We start from the raw sequence: 17,335 nt of genomic DNA on the forward strand, positions 1-17,335 counted from the left end.
CACCCCTATAGTTAACCCAATTTGTCCGTAATATCGTTCAAAAGCTTTGATGATTGGTTAGATCTGATCAGAGCTCAGGCCTCATGGGGAAAAAGGAACGTGGGCTTTTTGGTCACCAAGCCTGTGATCACACCTACAGTTGATTTTGTATCTGGAAAAGTTTACTTTGATGCATTTTTTTCTGTTTGAGTCAAAACTCAAACAAGATTCAAACTTGTAAACAAAAGTCAGACAGACCCACAAGTATCTCATTTACTGGATATTAGGACAATTTGGCAGTGTGACGGCAGTCAAAACAAATCAAGATTCCTCTCCCTGTAACCATGAAGGGTAGACTCGGCTCTGCTCTTTACTAAATCGCACAACTCCTTGTGTTCGCATCAGCTCTGAACACATAAGGAAACATCTTAATATACAGTAAGCATCCACTGAGACTCAATTTGTTACACAAGGCTTTCCAAGCATAAGTAAGTGCTGACAAACGGAGGTGAACATCTGTCCTCTTGCAACCAAGGAACAGTGTACAGTAACTGAGGGTTAAATCCTGTATGCATGTTGCTTGTAAAGGGACTAAGAATTGCATGCTCACAAGGTCTCAGCGTTTTTTTCGTACACACCTGAGTTCAAATGGCGTTGTTCTCATCTGACCGGACCAACTAATGTTAAAGAGCCTGAAGACACCGCCTGGTGTGACTAAATATATGAATGTATACTGAAAGGTTGAGGACCAGCAACAGTGTGGACTGAGTAATTTTTGTCTGCAAAGCCTGCATGCAAAGTATGCCAAAGATAAGCACAGAGAAAAAGCACAGAACCGCAACAGATACTGTGACATTAATGTTAAGCGTAATGCAAGTGTCATAAAATGCTTGGTCGAAATGCTTATTTTTTTAGGGATTAGAATGGGGCCTTGCTTTTTTTTCCCGATAGGCCTACAGAGTCCAGTACTTAAGTGTCTCAGTATATTCTGTCGCGTGGAAACGTTCTCAATATCGCATTATTCTTTCATAGCTCACCTTAGCAGTGCTCCCTGTAACTCACCCCAAAGTTCTCAGATCACCTAACCAGATAAGAAACACTTTGTCAGCAGCTCACCATATCTGTCTCTGCTTGCACTGGAGCTGTCTGTGTGAACATGCATTGGCTGACACATGCATATTCCTTCAAATCAAACTCTGGACAAAACAAACGAGGCAGGAAATAGACTTTTCACTCACACCTAGAATGTGTCAAGCAATAGATGCAGGCTCACATTTTGTGCTCCTCCTACAATTATAGACACATTAGCCTTCTTGCTGTTACAGGAAGACTGGTTTATCATCACCTGTTCTGGCACGGGTTTCATCCAAGTACAGAGTACACAATTGATTACTAAAATATCAGTTGGTAAAGTGATGAGCACTGGATGGACTAAAAACTAAATTTGGTTCAAGCCCTGACATGCTAGATTACGTTTTCATCATTATCCACTACAACCTCATTTACACGGACCCCACAGGACAAAACACAAAGGCTACAAGAACAAAGCACAAAATAAAACTTGCATGCAGGCCTACAGGTGGGCGTGGACTGTACTTAAAAAAAAAAAAAAAAAAAAAAAAAAAAAAAACACAGCCAGAAAAGAAGAAGATGCTCTGAACTCAGAGATATCTCACTTCCAGTGGAAAGCAACGCACAGTGTACTGTAGCCCTGTAAGACAATTCGGCTCAAGTTGCAAACTCTGTTAGGTGCTATATATAGCTCACCAGGATATTGTAGATACACAAACAGCATGAAGCGCCTGTGTGCACACACACACACGCACAGGCTGTGTAGCAAAGGAGAAATAAACTGTATTATCTCTCTCTCTGTGAACAGGTTAAAGTGTAGCATTATCACACCATATTCAACAGGCTGAACTGACTGAGCAGCGTCATCTTGATGTCTTAAGGTTACTGGATTGAGACCACACACACACACACACACACACACACACACACAGGAAGAAAGAGACAGGAAAAAGGGTGTGTGAGAAAGAGCACTTCACATACTGTATGACAGCGTTTAGCTATATAACTACAATCCTAATAGTGGTAAGGGTTATTACAACATACATTTTCACAACTAACTTCAACAAACATAACGTTTTAGTTGTCGGACATAAACTTAGCTTGACGTCCAGCTGCACAGTATGCTTTAATGTGTGTAACTGAATCACAGCGGGGCAGGAAATGCCTCTTAAAATAACACGTTTTTAAATTACACAGATATAAGTGGTTTCCATTACAGCTAACGTTGACCACGGTAACAATAAAGAGGCAAATAATGTTAAGCAGCGGCAATATTAACAGCATGTTAGTCTCCACATGCCCACGCTGAGTCTGTGTTGAAGTGACAAGCAACGTTATCGTTACGCAGTCTGTCTGTCACCCTGCTGAACACAGTTTAGCTGCTTAGCACAAAACCATGCAAATGCTGCTTTGGCTGCATCTGTCAGATTAGCTTCCTGGCAAGCTAATATTAGTAATTTACACATTATGGATTTACATGTTCTGACACGTGAAAACACCAAAGTAGAGCAAGCACCGCATTCTCGTTAGGAGAATTTAAGGACACATGCCCCTGGTGTGAACCCCGGCGCTCACGAGTGGAGACTTGCTGCGCCAGCCAGCCAGGTCCACGGGCTAACTTAGCATGCTAATTCCTGTCTTCGCTAGGCTACTTGCTTGTATACTGACGTTGCCGTAGCACACATCTGCAAGCGAACCAATGCTAGCTAACGGGATTTGAACTTTGTTATTGGCTTGCTAGCGACCCAAAGACTTCATTAAAAGAAAAGAAAGTTATAGTCCACACGTACGGAAGACAGCTCCGAAATAGGCAAACAGCTAGCGTGCGTCGGCAGTGACAGTGTTTTGAAATGCTGTGTACTCTACCTGGTGTGTGAGATCAGAAGAGGCCGATGTCAGGACTGACGGCCAGTCGACATTCCCCGGAGTGGCCGCCGCCGCCGCCGCCGCCGCCACTGCTTGCTCCGTTCGCCGTAACGTTACCACTGCGCAAGATGGTCCCGATGTTTGATAAGAAATGAGCTGGTGCAGTTTGACGGGAGGTTAAGCTGGGGATAAATAACACGGCGTATCTAGGTTGAAGTTTCGGTCGAAATCAGGGGACGCGTCACCTTGCAGCGGTTCATGACTCCCACTATTCAAGATGTAGAAGGGCAGGACGTTGCATTTCTCTGCGAGTCCGTATCACTCCCAGCCGCTGACAATAATTATTGTGGCCACACGGGCATTCATGTCACTGTAGGATACTGATATGTCATACTGGACTTCTGTGCTGGCTGAGAGTCGCATTTTTATCAGGATTATATGAATGGCAATGTCAATCACTTCAAAAATGATTAATATGATTCTTAATATGTTGTTTAGATGATGGTGATGTCAACATCCTGAAATAAAATGCTGTCTTTTAGACTTAAAATGCACTCTAGGTGCCTTTCCCTAAACTTAAATCAATAAAATAGCAGAAAAGTGTGTGTTTTATTTCCATCTAATTAGGTCTATCTGATCCAGCAAATCACTCTTTCCATCTCAGACAACATTTCTAATGGACACCATACTGCAGTAAATTTCAAATTCAAAGAGGAAGTAAATCAGAAACACTGTAAACTGAGCTCAGACGCTTCAAGGTTTGGGGGAAACATTATAAAGTTACTCTGAGTGGAGATCCAGTTGTTGCACTGTTAAACCTGCTCCTTTTTCAGTTGAATACTCCCTCTGGTGGTATGGGTAGCATAAGATTGGGTTGACAACATATATCCTCAAGTGAACCTGGGATGAAGGCCTTTCTTGCAAATATAGCCTACTTGACAGTGTTTTTAAATTGAGATGGGAGTTTAAGTAATGTTTCATACAATTTGTTACCTAGGACAAGCTGATAGAGCACATGTGTTTTTTTCTGCAGCAATATTTACAGTTAAGAACAGGCTTGGCTATATCTAGGAGCAGCATAAGACACGATACCTTTCTGGTGCTGGCTCCCACTTATCCCTACCAAAGTAATTGCCATAATCAATGGACCATGAGACGTTGTTCAGACAGAGAGTATATCTCATATGCTTTTCTTGTCCAGATGTTGCAAGGATTTGCACCTGCAACAGTTGCTTCTCTAGTATGTTTTTAGACTATCCACAATGGAGGGATTTATCTTTTTTGTTGCTGAAAGGATGAATAAGGAACCCTGATTTATTTGTTTTTTTTATCAAGCAACCAATTGTATATTAGGCAAGGAGACATAAGTCATAAATCACAGAGGAGGGAGCTGCAATGATTTATACTGAGAGGTAGAGGAATAAAACACAAATCTACAGTGGACTGGATGCGCGTCAGAATGGAGCAGTGTAAATAATCACAAACCACAGAGGTGGCTTGCTAAGACTTCCTGACCTGCGGACATGGAACGAGAGCAGGCAGACAGGTCCGAGTCGTGAAGGAGACCCACCACTGTCTTCATGACCTTCTCCTTCCAGACAAGGCAGAAAGGACTGGCATTAATCAGCCGAGGAAGCGCCATCACACCTGTTGGCATCAGACATTTATAATCACTGAGTAATTAAATAGCTGAAGATTTTAGTTATGCCACTGGGCAGAGATATGCACTCTACATTATTCTGTCATGATACGCCAAATCAGAAGGGAAATAAGCTCAGATAAGCTTTTTTGTTTTATGGTTATTTGACACAAGGTTTTTTTTTTTTTTTCTTTAATTTGTGTATGCTTTTTTTCGTAGACACACTAAATGCCAATCGAGTATTTTTTTTAATTTGAAAGAAAGTATACAAAAAAGTGGGGCTCTAGACATCACTCCTGCCAAATAGAGCAGCCTGGGAATATTTAAGAGTGAATAAAACAGCCAGCAGACAGAGTATGCTGCATTTTTTATTGTATGATGAAAATGCAAAAAGATGCTGTGAATTCTACCCCAGCGTCCCTGTCCCCCCCTCTGAGATATGTTTTATCTGAGTCCATTATTCTCTGCTGGTTTATGGCAAGCAGAGGAATGAGCTAAATTAGGTGAGGAAATGAGAGGAGAGGAGGAATTGGGAGCCCGGTATTTGGAGAGAAAGAAAATGAAACAGAGGAGGAAGGTCAAGAGAACATAAGAAAGGAGCAGTGTGGAATGAGAGAGAGGAGGGAGATAGAGAGAGTGAGACAGAGAGGATGAGAAAGTGAAACTATGTTGTCATGGAAACTGGCATGGACCTGAAGAGCAAAACAAGAATGTAAATTGGTTTACCCTTAGGGAATGTGATGGTGCTACAGGGAAGAAATAAGCAGAGAGATGGATTTAAGAGAGGACTTTCCGTAACAGTGAATGCAAATAAAGAGATTTGAAACGAAAATAAATGTATATTAATAATGATGATGACAAAACTATGGATATTTGAATGTAGAGGCGTATATCAAGCATCTACATGTATAATGTACAGTATCAGTTTGTGAGGTGTAGAGGTCAGTGTGAGTCTGTGAATCACTAACATGGCTACTAAAATGACTTGTGGCTCGGCTACTGCTGCTTTTTATTTCTAAAGGTTGCCATTTAGTGATGGAGATACATGTAAGCCCTCTCACACTTTTCATACATCATTGCAATAGTGAAAATAGAAGAGAGGACAACCTTAAAGGACAGGAAAAATGACAATGAACACATAAAATGAAATTAACAGACAATGGGTAAGACAATGAGAACTACGGCTTTACATTAAAGCAAGTGTATAGCCTACAAATGTATTTTAAGAAGTGATTTCAAAGAAAAAATAAATGTATATAAGTAATGATGATGACAACATTATGGATATTTAAATGTAGAGGCATATATTAAGCCTCTGCATGTATAATGTATCAGTTTGTGAGTTTGTGTAGAGGTCAGGGTGAGTGTGTGAATTACTAATATGGGTAAACAACTTGTGGCTCGGCTACTGCTGCATTTTATTTCAACAGGTTGACATTTAGTGATGGAGATGCACGTAAGCTCCCTACTCACACTTTTCATTCAAGAATCTTAAACATAACAGGATTCAAGCCTCCTTCTTAAGAAAGCCACCTGTCAGAGGCCCGCCAGAAATTTGCACAGGTATTATAGGGAGCAAAAAAAGAAAAGTTTTTTCTGTACCTCATCCTCATGTTACCTCTCACCTGTGGGCTTTTTTCCCCCCACACTGCCAAAGCCTTTGCCGGCACTTTGCTCGCAAACATTCCTCTTTCAGTCAACTGCTGGAATCCTATCATTGGATCTGATTTTAGTTGGCTAGAGATGATAGGAATGTTGCCAAGAAACTAATGGTTTCCGTGGTGACAAACACTACCCATTAGCCATTGTGTGTAGCGATGTAGGATGTCAAGTCCCTCACCTACAATCTCTACCAGCGCTTTCAGAGTGAGAACAGCATGTGCTCAACATACAAAAGTGTAGGTGTTCTTGTACAAAAGTATCATACTATATGCCCTCATGTGGCACATAGTACCAAAAAGAACACTTTCATTTACGTAGCCTCCATGTTGAAATGTTTTCATGTTGATTTCCACACACATAATCGTTGCAGAAAAGGCCGTGCACCAATGTATGCATGCAATAAATTACACATTACATACAAGACAAGAAAAGAATTGGTACAGTAGCTGCATGTCAAATACAGGACTTGAGAGCCAGTGCAGACACAATGAACACGGAAATGACATACTACACTGAAACACTGTAGCAGTCTTGACATACAATACTGTCATTATCAGTCATAATCCTAACTATTTCAAACAGAAATGGATCAACTTGAGAATGCAGTGAAGCACAAAACAAAGTGACAACGATGCAGCAGTGGCTGACATTGATATATAGCTTGAATAACCAGCAGCCATGTGCAGATGTGTTAGTTTGTTCAGTCAGTCTGACACCGTGTGTGTGTGTGTGTGTGTGTGTGTGTGTGTGTGTGTGTGTGTGTGTGAGAGAGAGAAAGAGCGTAATTGTAATTGGGGAGAGGCGGTTGCCGTGGCAGCTGGTGCAGGCACTGATGCACACGAGCAGTATCAGCAGGTGGTTTCCCAGATGGCCAAAGTCAGCAACAATCACGTTTTCCTCTTGCTCTTACTTTAAAATCATGCAGGTCTTTGATGGAGGGCAGCCAGCAGACACAGACATGACAAACTTCTCAGAAAGGGCGGAGGCACAGCCAGACCTAGCAGTGATGGATGCTAGGGATGTGGACAATTTGCTGTGACATGTTTAATCAGAATCTGAATCAGCTTTAATAGCCAAGCAAGTGTGAACACACAAAGGAATTTGACTCCGGTTTGGTATTGCTTTCAGAATAGACATACATTGTACAGCTAAAACAAAGACAGCGAGCTGAACAAAGATAAACAGAAATATTTGACTGTTATGAACAGATAGAAGTATGTACAGTATATAAAAAGTGCATATACACATAAAGACAATAGGGCAAATTGTGCTGGAATGAAATAAAAAATGGTTGCTTATATACATGAGGTAGGTGGTAATGACATAATGCATAATAATAATTTAAAAAAAGTTTACAAAGTGCACATACAAATCAATACACATACAGTAGATACACATCATTGTAAAAATAGAAGATAGGACAACTTTAAAGGACAGGAAAAACGACAATGAATAATTGAAAATTGAAGGAAATGAACAGGTGATAGGGTCAAAAGACTATTAAAAAAGATTAATTAAAGATTATTAAAAGACAACATTACATAAAAGCAAGTCTACACAAATGTGTTTTAAGAAGTGATTTAAAAAGAAGTCACTGATTCAGCGAGCTGTAGCTCCTCAGGCAGGTCCTTCCAAACCCAGGTGCCCTGATGGAGAAGGCACCATCACTTTCTGGTTTTCAGCCTCGGCTCTGGAACGGTTAGAAAAATCAGAAATCAGAATCCGAAAAATGGATTTATCGCCAAGTAAGTAGCATTTACGAGGAATTTGCCTCGGCTGTTGGTGCATACATGAACATATTAAACATTCATATGAAATAAACAAACAATAAATACAGAAACACATAACACATACGTATTTCACGTTAAGAGGAAAGAGGCTGTATGAATGTGCAAAAAAATGCTGAGGGATGTGCAAAAGTTCAGGATATATAGAATGTGTAGAGGACATGTATATAGTCCAGGATGTAGGATTAAGATTCAAGAAGGGCCCCCACCCTAGGATCTGCGAACGGGCTCATGTGGGGTCGGCATATCGAAGTATGTTTGACAGATATTTACATGTTTACCGTATGTATTTAACACTATAAAATATATAATTGACTGAAAGGTGGGTGCTTGGTGTTGCAGGGTTATTGCACAGGGAATGATCCTGACACTATGGACTGGAGTTAAGTGTTTATCGCAGTGCCAGGCCTGGCCTGTGGGAAGAAGTTGTTTCTGTGTCTGCTAGTTTTGGCGTACATTGTTCTGTAGCCAGCTGGACTTGTAGGCCCTTATATTGTTGGGTAGTTTAATTTATAATAAAACATCGTAATTTATAAACTGCATGTGTTTTCTGTGCAAAAAGCTTAATTTCTAAAGTAACTAGTAACTAAAGCTGTCAGATTAATATAGTTGAGTAAATATTTCTTTCTGAAATGTAGCGGAGTATAAGTAGAAAGTGGCATGAAAAGAAAAGCCTCAAGTAAAGTACCTCAACATTTGGACTTAAGTACAGTACTTAGTAAATGTACTTGGGTACATTCCACCACTGTCTGTAGCGCCTACCAGAGGGGAGGAGGTGGAACAGTTTGTGTCCGGGGTGAGACTAGTCTTCAACGATGTTACCTGCCCGTTTCCTGACTCTGGAGGCGCACCAATGATTTTCTCCGCAGTCCTGACTGTCAGTTACAGTCTGTTCCTGTCCTGTTGGGTGGCCGATCCAAACCACACAGTGATGGACGCGCAGAGAACACGCTGCCGGTGTCGAGACACAAAGAGCATCTTTCAGTCAAACTGGAAATGTTCTCATCCCATCTGAGGGTTGTGATGTATTGAATTGACTAAACTGTGTACACAGAGGAGCCAGTTGAGGTGGTTTGGGCATCTGGTAAGGATGCCCCCTTGGGCGTCTCCCTATGGAGGTGTTCCAGGCACGTCCAGCTGGGAGGAGGCCTCGGGGAAGACCCAGGACTAGGTGGAGGGATTATATCTCCAACCTGGCCTGGGAACGCCTCAGGATCCCCCAGTCGGAGCTGGTTAATGTGGCTCGGGAAAGGGAAGTTTGGGGTCCCCTGCTCGAGCTGCTGCCCCCGCGACCCGACACCGGATAAGAGGATGCAGATGGATGGATGGATGGATGGGTGGTGTACACAAGGCAGTACTGATGATTACCAGGGGCAGATGAGCATCTGGGTTCATGTGGAAGTCAAACTCTTCTCCATAGTCTTGTTTGTGTTGTGATCAAGGCTGTTGGCACACCTAAATACCCATGTGGCCAATTATTTGCAGTAGATGGCCACCTTGTTGACTTGGATTAGGTCCAGGTAGGAGGTCAATTAAGGTAATGTTTAGTTGGGTAGCTTTGGTTCGGTGAGTATCACACTGACAGCAGAGTGCTCATTAAAACACGATAACACAAAGGTTTTTTGTGTCTTCCTCATTGGCATTGGATGGGACAAACAAAAATACTACAGCTAAAGCTAGACAAATAACTGATCTAATCGAGAAACAAACAGCGGTGGAAGAAGTATTCAGATCCTTTACTTAAGAACTACTAAGTACTAATACCACACTGTAAAAAAAATACTACTAAGTAAAAGTCCTGCGTTCAAAATGTTACTTAAGTAAAAGTCTGCAAGTATCATCAGGAAAATGTACTTAAAGTACTAAAAGATGAAGAAACATCCTCCCATTTTAGAAAGTGTAAAGGATCCAAACATTTATAATAAAACATCAGGTTTTATAAACTACATGTGTTTTGAGTACAAAACTCTTAATGTGTAAAGTAACCAGTAACTAAAACTGTCAGATGAATGTAGTGGAGTAAAGAGTACAATATTTCTCTCTGAAATGTAGCGGAGTAGAAGTAGAAAGTGGCATGAAAAGAAGTAAAATACGGTGTATCAAATGTGTACTTAAGTACAGTACTTGAGTAAATGTACTTCGTTACATTCCACCGCTGCATTGCAGTCAGTTAAAATAAATGCTGCTCTTGTTTTTATCTTACTTGTGGTCAGAGTAAGGAAAAACAGGAGCAGACAGTAGATGGCAGTAGAGTTACTCTGATGAATTTTAATCCTGGTCCCGGTCATTCACCGTTCCCTTGGTTTAGTGTCAGCTTTGCTTTACACAAGCACAGGTATGACTCACAGAAAAGCACAAGAAGAGTTAGGGCTTTATGAATGTTCACATACCACTCCAGATGTCTTTTAAAAGCTGGCAAATCCAGATGTTCCATATATTGTATAAACTGCCATTTGGGTGCTGTGTTGGCAAAATATCCCTAATCCTCTGCAACATAGTCCAACTGCACAGAATTGTTTCGTCCTGGGCTAATGCACAAATGTATGTTTCTTCTGTGGATAAAAGTAATTGCTAGTCCACAAACTTATATTAAACACATGAAAGAAAAAAGGTCAAATAAAAGGAAAGCTAAAAAGTTCCCAAACTTTTTCACTTCAAGGACCCCTGAAGTGACACAAAATAGACTCGGATTCCCATTTGACAAGATTTTGTCCCAGGGCCCCCACCTGATAGGATTTTGGCTTTTAGATGTTTTATTACAGAAAGAGTATCCATCTTCGTCCGCTTATCCGGTAACGGGTCGCGGGGGTAGCAGCTCCAGCAGGGGACCCCAAACTTCCCTTTCCCGAGCCACATTAACCAGCTCCGACTGGGGGATCCCGAGGCGTTCCCAGGCCAGGTTGGAGATATAATCCCTCCACCTAGTCCTGGGTCTTCCCCGAGGCCTCCTCCCAGCTGGACGTGCCTGGAACACCTCCCTAGGGAGGCGCCCAGGGGGCATCCTTACCAGATGCCCGAACCACCTCAACTGGCTCCTTTCGACGCAAAGGAGCAGCGGCTCTACTCCGAGCTCCTGACGGATGACTGAGCTTCTCACCCTATCTCTAAGGGAGACACCAGCCACCCTCCTGAGGAAACCCATTTCGGCCGCTTGTACCCTGGATCTCGTTCTTTCGGTCATGACCCAACCTTCATGACCATAGGTGAGGGTAGGAACGAAAACTGACCGGTAGATCGAGAGCTTTGCCTTCTGGCTCAGCTCTCTTTTCGTCACAACGGTGCGATAAATTGAATGTAATACCGCACCCGCTGCGCCGATTCTCCGACCAATCTCCCGCTCCATTGTTCCCTCACTCGCGAACAAGACTCCAAGGTACTTGAACTCCTTCACTTGGGGTAAGGACTCATTCCCTACCTGGAGAAGGCACTCCATCGGTTTCCTGCTGAGAACCATGGCCTCCGATTTAGAGGTGCTGATCCTCATCCCAGCCGCTTCACACTTGGCTGCGAACCGATCCAGTGAGTGCTGAAGGTCACAGACCGATGATGCCATCAGGACCACATCATCTGCAAAGAGCAGCGATGAGATCCCCAGCCCACCGAACTGCAACCCCTCTCCACCCCGACTACGCCTCGATATCCTGTCCATAAATACTACAAACAGGATTGGTGACAAAGCGCAGCCCTGGCGGAGGCCAACTCTCACCTGAAACGAGTCCGACTTACTGCCGAGAACCTGGACACAGCTCTCGCTTTGGTTGTACAGAGATTGGATGGCCCTGAGAAGGGACCCCCTCACCCCATACTCCCGCAGCACCTCCCACAGTATCTCCCGGGGGACCCGGTCATAGGCCTTCTCCAGATCCACAAAGCACATGTAGACCGGTTGGGCATACTACATACTACAGAAAGAGTATGAAACCCATAATCAGTGGTTGAATGTAACTAAGTACATTTACTCAAGTACTGTACTTAAAGGTCCAATGTGTAGAAATCTTTCCATCTAGCGTTGAGATCATATATCGCAATCAACTCTCTCACACCACGCAGTTCAAAGTACGTATCCCAGCTACAAAAAGCCGGTCTCTTGCTCTTTTCAATATCCTTTTTCTTTTTCTGGGCGAAGAAGACTCCTGTTCCTGAAATTTGGATTTTGAATACGTGTGGTCCTCCATGTTTCCTTCTTCAAACTTCTTCAAGGCAGTTCATGCGAATGCAAATGTAAAATTTCAAGCCAAAAGGAATACTTGGAATTGATGGTGGTGGTAAATATTCATGAAATAGGACAAGTTTGTGAATGGTCAACACAGATTTTGATAATGAACCACTAAAGACGTTACACACCGGACCTTTAAGTACAAATGTTGAGGTACTTTACTGGAGTCTTTTCTTTTCATGCCACTTTCTACTTCTACTCCGCTACATTTCAGAGAGAAATATTGTACTTCTTACTCCACTACATTCATCTGACAGCTTTAATTACTAGTTACTTTACACATTAAGATTTCTGCACAGAAAACACATGTAGTTTATAAAATCTGTTGTTTTATTATAAAGTAAACTAGCCAACAATATAAGGGCCTACAAGTCCAGCTGAAATGATTAGACCATTAAACACAACTGTTTGGATCCTTTCCACTTTCTAAAATGGGAGGATTTTTCTGCATTGAGTACTTTTACTTTTAATACTTGAAGTACATTTTCCTGGTGATACTTACATACTTTTACTTAAGTTACATTTTGAACGCAGGACTTTTACTTGTAACAGAGTATTTTTACAGTGTGGTACTTTTACAGAAGTAAAGGATCTGAATACTTCTTCCAGCCCTACCCATGACCAAACTAGACATACATTCTGTCATTGTGTTACTTATGGATGGAATTATAGTGAAATTAAATGATTCCCCTTTTTGCCGAGGACCCCCTGGAACCCCCATCTTGGACCCCTGGGGGTCCCCGGACCCCACTTTTGGAACCACTGCTCTAATGTACCGTCAACACTGGAAATGTTTCATTTTTATATATCATAATTACACTAATAAGCAGACTCAAACGGAATCTGCTGATTTTTTTCTCTCACAGTTGTCAGCAGTGATCCAAAATGAAAATCTGTGGAATTAAGCAGTCTGTGTTTCTGCTTGTGGTGGAGACGTGTTAACATTCAGAGTTTCATTTGAATTTTTTTCTTTTAATCTCCGGAAAATTCTGCGAAATTCTGAGTCTGCAGCATAGACTGTATAATATTAATGGACAACGCATCCGCGGAAGTGCCTTAAACCTGCATTCTATCTGAATTCCAGCAGGGGGAGACACGTGCGGTTGCAAAAGGAGGTCGGTTTCTGTAGTGTATGAGAAAGTGACGCACTTCTCACTTGATTTATTACCTCAGTAAACATTTTCATAATGAGTTCATGGTCTCAGTCGCTAGTTTTAAGTCGTCTGCAACACAAAATGATGTTCATTTTTTGAATTATGGTCTCGTTGATTTTAAAATCGGCAATAAAGCAGGGAGTGTTTTAGGCCGTGGCTATGATGTGATTTCCAGTGAAAGTGTGTAACGTAACGTAGAGTGTAAGTAGCTCCTCCTTCACTCCTCCCTCTCGTCTAAAATCGTCACATCCGCAACCAGGATGGCTGCGCCCGCAACGGCAAACTCGACAACTCATAGCAGATCTCCACAAACCAACGGGTGACGTCACACATGCTCTGTCCATTAATAATATACAGTCAATGGTCCGCAGACTCAGTGTGGCCCTGCTAATAAGAAACATTTTATTAACTCAACTCAGATTAATCTGACTAATCTGCACATATATCACTCATATCACTGCACAATAATGTGGAACATCCGACCAGTTGCAACTGTGTGTATTTCCATTTGTAAGGGTCTGGGAGACACAGGGCAGGCCATGCCATATGAAGTTTAAAGGGGCCACATGAGGTGAGGTCCTGCACTATTTGTGAATTTAAGTTTGGCCCTAAAAAGATTATGGGGAGTGGAGGTGTTGCTGTGACCTTTTTGTAAAGCTCTGAAAGCCTGGCCCGGCCCGCTCAGCTCTCCAACAAACACAGTGAGTGCAGACGTACACATGGCAGCGACTCCCTTTGAAACAGCCAGAGCTCCAAACAATCTGGATCCTATTAAATCCTTTTGTCTCTCTCCCATTCTCCCCTCCTGGTTGTGCTGTCTGTTTTGACTTTGTGTTATTCATATTCCCCCCCCCTCTGTCTTTAGCATCCCACAATGCATTGCGTCGAGACTGCCGGGCAGATGTTTTCGTGGTGCTGAACCATATGAGTATCAGGGTAGAGAAATGCTAGACAAACTCAGACACTGAACATAAAGCTGGGGAATAATCCTTAACATTTGATCATTTAATGTTTAATGTTTGTATGCCATTTCTTTTGTGCTGTAAAACTACACAGAGCTGTGAAAAGAGACAACCATCTTGTTCTATTGATCCTATAGCAGAAATCCTTGCCCCCAAACCCACATGACAGAGCAGCTGGCTGAGAGCGGCCTCATCTGGAACTGCCATCAGTCGCTTGTTAAATGCAGTGTGCGAGGGGGGTGGGGGGGACATGGCAGCATGCAATCACAGCCAATCCATAAGCATACACTGGGAACTGTGCGCACAAGCTCGGGTCAGAGAGCAGTTTGTTTAGTGTGTGTGTGTGTGTGTGTGTGTGTGTGTGTGTGTGTGTGTGCGTGCGTGGGTGTATGTGGGCTACATGCCGATGCTGGACCAGACCGTGATATAGAATCTGTGCTCCACTCCTCTCTCTCTCTCTCTCTCTCTCTCTCTCTCTCTCTCTCTCTGTCTTGGTAATTGATCCCAGACTGGACATTTGAGTTGCCAGCAGCGATTCATATCGTTTTTATCTTTCAGACAAGTCCTCTACTGCTTCCAGATGGGGGAAGGCACTCCGGGGTTCAAGTTTGTTTAAAAAAAAAAAAATGTAATGCTTTAATGTCTTTACCTTACAACAACCATGCAGCGAGAGGAGAAAGCTACAGCCGGTCACATACTTGTGTGTCACTGTAAAACCCATAGGCCATGTGTAGACAGTTTCTTTCTCTCTGCCGGTGTTTGTTTACCTGGCTACTGTATGTGTGAATGGAAGCATGCCAGTGCCAGTGTCAGTGGTTTTGGAAAAGGTATGAGGTTATGGAACAGATCCGAGTCTCTGAGTACGGCTTCGTGTTGCCATGTGTGTGCAAACTTGAGCTGATGAAAGTATTCACACAGTATCCTCATCTATTCTTTTATATTTCACCTTTAGGGCACATTCAACTTCAATATAAGATGGTGTTGTGTCTGAACATTGTTCTGCACAAACCCAGCCAAAAAGGACCGTAACTCCACCATTCTAGATGTAACTCTTCATACATGTCTAAGTGGTAATCCACACTGGGAAACAATGATATTATCCATTCAAAGATCAAAGTTTCAAAAAATGAAAGAATATACACACAGTTCATTTTCCAACATTGACAACGCAAGTCTCGTTCCACTCACAAGATTCCTAGGGTCCAAATAATGAGAAATGACTGACCTCTTTACGGTCACCTTTCCCACCTGAAAAGCTCTCATGACCTCCTTCATATAAGCAGAAACCACTTCAGAATGAGCAAGTATCCATTTTAGAAGCTTGTAAAGTAGCTGAAGGGAACAGAAAGATGAGAGGGATTGATGAGGGTTTTAACCTCTGTCTTACATGGAAACATCTGTCACATGTTACACTGAGGTGTTTGAGATTACGGGAAACTGTCCCGCCGAGTCATGAATACCAGTCCTCCAGTTCCTCTAACATCATTTTTTAATGTATAGATCTGGGCAGACCTGTACTTTGAGCCATATTTCATTGTATAGAGTGAAACTCAGGGAGACAATATTTATTAACAATATGGTTATAATGTACAATTAGTTTCAGAGGCTATAAGGATTAGCTTTTAGCTTCTAACTGGAGTTCAAAACAATAAACTGGTGGCTAAAGCCAGCTATTTAGCCATTCACTTTTTTTAAAAAATGCATAAAATACTGCAATAAACCATGCAGCCTCTTTATAACGTTAATCAGCTACATGGCAATTATAACGCAGCAGAATTATAAGCACCTCCATATCCAGGGCTTTAATTGACACCCTCCAACCCGCCAAATGCGGGTTAAAAATGAACTTTGGCGGGTAACATTGTAAAGGTACTAGCCGGTTTGGCCAGGGATGAAAGAAGCAGGTAACACTGCGTCTGTTTGTTCGGCCAGCTGCAGAAACGATGCGTTGGACTGGGGGGGAGGGAAAGGGACTGAGTACCCAGGGCCCTCATGTGAGGAGGGCCCAAAAAGATGCTAGAATGAATAGCTGTGGATGCAGGGAGGGGCCCATAGAAAATGCCTTTCTACAGGGCCCAGAATTTTGTGCTACGCCCCTTAACGATGCGACAAGTCAATGTTGCCAGATTGGTCTGTTTTCCACCTAGAAATTTGGGCGGTTTTGTGTGTGTTTGGCTTGGAAACGTAATCTTTGTTTATCTGGCAACATTGCTGTAACTGATTGGCTGGTAACTTTAAAAATCTACTAGCCGTGTTGGCTGGTGATCAAAAAAGTTAATTTAAAGCGCTGTCCATATCGGATTTGAGTCTCCAGCTAATTGAGCCACTGTTGGCTGCGTGTGTCAACATCAGTGTAAAAAAAGTTTTTTCTTAGGGCTGTCAAACGATTAAATTTTCTTAATCGCGATTAATCGTTGAATTTCTATAGTTAATCGCGATTAATCGCATGTTTTATCACATGATTAAAATTCTATTATTTTGCATTTCAGAACTGTTTTTAAGTACATATTAACAATGGAAAGCCATTCTTATGAGTGTATCTTGATTGGGAATCGTCGGAATCCTCTACAGTGAAATACAGACAAACTTTACACCGTTTAGTGTTAGCTGTCAGCATTGTAACCGTGTTTAATCCAGCTACTACCTAGCGGTAGGCTAACGTTAGCTGCTGTCGAGTATAGTGTTAACTAGCGTCACGTGCAACGGTGTTTCTGTTTCCTGTAACGTCCGTTTTCAGAGCACCAGAGAGAAAGACATATCAGTGGCGAAATCCGCGTTTGCTATTCCTGCAGCAGCAGGATGTGTTACGAGGAAGTACGGCAAAATAGTAGCCTGTTAGGCACAACGCAAAGCTGAGTGAAGTGAAAATAAATTAATAAATGGCGGCATGTGATTAATACGATTAAAAAAAATTAACGCATTATGCTCGATCCTTAATCGCATAATGCTGACAGTCCTATTTTTTCTACATGATGCATCAGTTTGAATTAAAACCAATG

General features: G+C 42.2%; 1 protein-coding gene across 3 annotated transcripts in view; it reads right to left on the reverse strand.

The window, feature by feature from the left end:
- bcl9l (bcl9 like) overlaps window positions 1-3,269 on the reverse strand; it is a 45,960-nt gene extending 42,691 nt beyond the window's left edge. For all 3 annotated transcript variants that reach the window (XM_036001404.1, XM_031286960.2, XM_031286962.2), the window contains exon 1: window positions 2,917-3,269. The gene's annotated coding sequence lies outside the window, so the exon portion shown is untranslated. The remainder of the gene's footprint in view (window positions 1-2,916) is intronic.
- Between the last annotated feature and the right edge of the window lie 14,066 nt (window positions 3,270-17,335).

The sequence above is a fragment of the Sander lucioperca genome, chromosome 5 (genome assembly GCF_008315115.2).
Source record: "Sander lucioperca isolate FBNREF2018 chromosome 5, SLUC_FBN_1.2, whole genome shotgun sequence".
Lineage (NCBI taxonomy): Eukaryota > Metazoa > Chordata > Actinopteri > Perciformes > Percidae > Sander > Sander lucioperca.